Below are 1378 nucleotides of genomic sequence, written 5' to 3' on the forward strand. Positions count from 1 at the left end.
CTGTATGTGTGCTTGATGTCAAATTACACATTTTAAGTAGAAAATAGATTAGTAAATGCTAGTGTTTGTAGAGGACTTTTTTCAGTCCGATATGCCCTAATCAGATACTCTCAGCACCTAAGATATAGGCTGCTAAAATTCATTCATTCCTCGAACATTCATTGAACACTTCATTCTAGAGGCTGCCCCTCTAAAATCATGTCAAGGAATTTTCCAAAGACAGTTGACTTTTTTCCCAGGAAGGTGGATAAGCCCTTGGAACCTGGCCAATTGCATATTTAAAATTTAAATAAATGTATACATTTACTTACATATTTATGATTTAAATATATATACTTAAGGGGAAATGGATGCTTATTATTAATGTTCTTCATTTTGGCACAAAAAAGTGTAGAACTTGGGTCACTTGGTGTTTTTATAATCCAACAGTGAGAAAAAAACTATTTCCAAATGGCCTTCTGAAAACATAATTATTAAAGAGCAGCTTTATCATTAGAAATGTAGACTGTGGCTGGTGCGATGACCCACACCTGGAATTCCAGTGCTTTGGGAGGCCGAAGCAGGCGGATCACTTGAGGTCAGGAGTTTGAGATCAGCCAGACCAACATGGTGAAACCCCATCTCTGCTAAAAATACAAAAATTAGCCTGGTGTGGTGGTGCACACCTGTAATCCCAGCTACTCAGGAGGCTGAGGCAGGAGAATTGCTTGAACCTGGGAAGCAGAGGTTGCAGTGAGCTGAGATCGCACCACTGCACTGCAGCTTGGGCCACAGAGCGAGACTCTGTCTCAAAAAAAAAAAAAAAAGAGAAAAAGAAAATAAAAGAAAATCCCAGCTTTGGATCAGGGGGTTGTTGTTACTTGGCACTGCGTGTTCAGATGCTGGACTCAGTTCCCCTGGATTAATTTTTTGGTAACTGGCTAATTTCATGCAATAACAATGCAGATGTTTAAAATGAGGCTGCATGGAAGCTGTCTGTGATTCACCCTACATGAAAAACACAGGAAACAAAAACCATCGTACAGCATCATCCTGTTTTGGTAAAAATACCTCCATACACATGTCTGTACATTCATAGATAAAGGCTTGGAAGAAATATGGCAAAAATATTAACAGTGTTGTACCTGGGTATTGAGTTTAAAAATGAATTTATTTTATTCTTTGTTCCTTTCTATATTTCTTAATTTCTTTTGCAGTGAAGATGTATCAATTTTTTCAAATTTTAGTTTTGAAATAGAGAATACATTCACAAAGTAATGATCAAGAGTCCAAAAGATTATACAATAAAAATTCCTTCTCTCATCCCTGTCTGCCTTCCATCTGGCTCCCTCCAGAGGTAAACAGTGTGACCAGCAACTAGTGTATCCTGTTAGAGACT

The sequence above is a fragment of the Macaca fascicularis genome, chromosome 15, assembly GCF_037993035.2.
Source record: "Macaca fascicularis isolate 582-1 chromosome 15, T2T-MFA8v1.1".
Classification (NCBI taxonomy): Eukaryota; Metazoa; Chordata; class Mammalia; order Primates; family Cercopithecidae; genus Macaca; species Macaca fascicularis.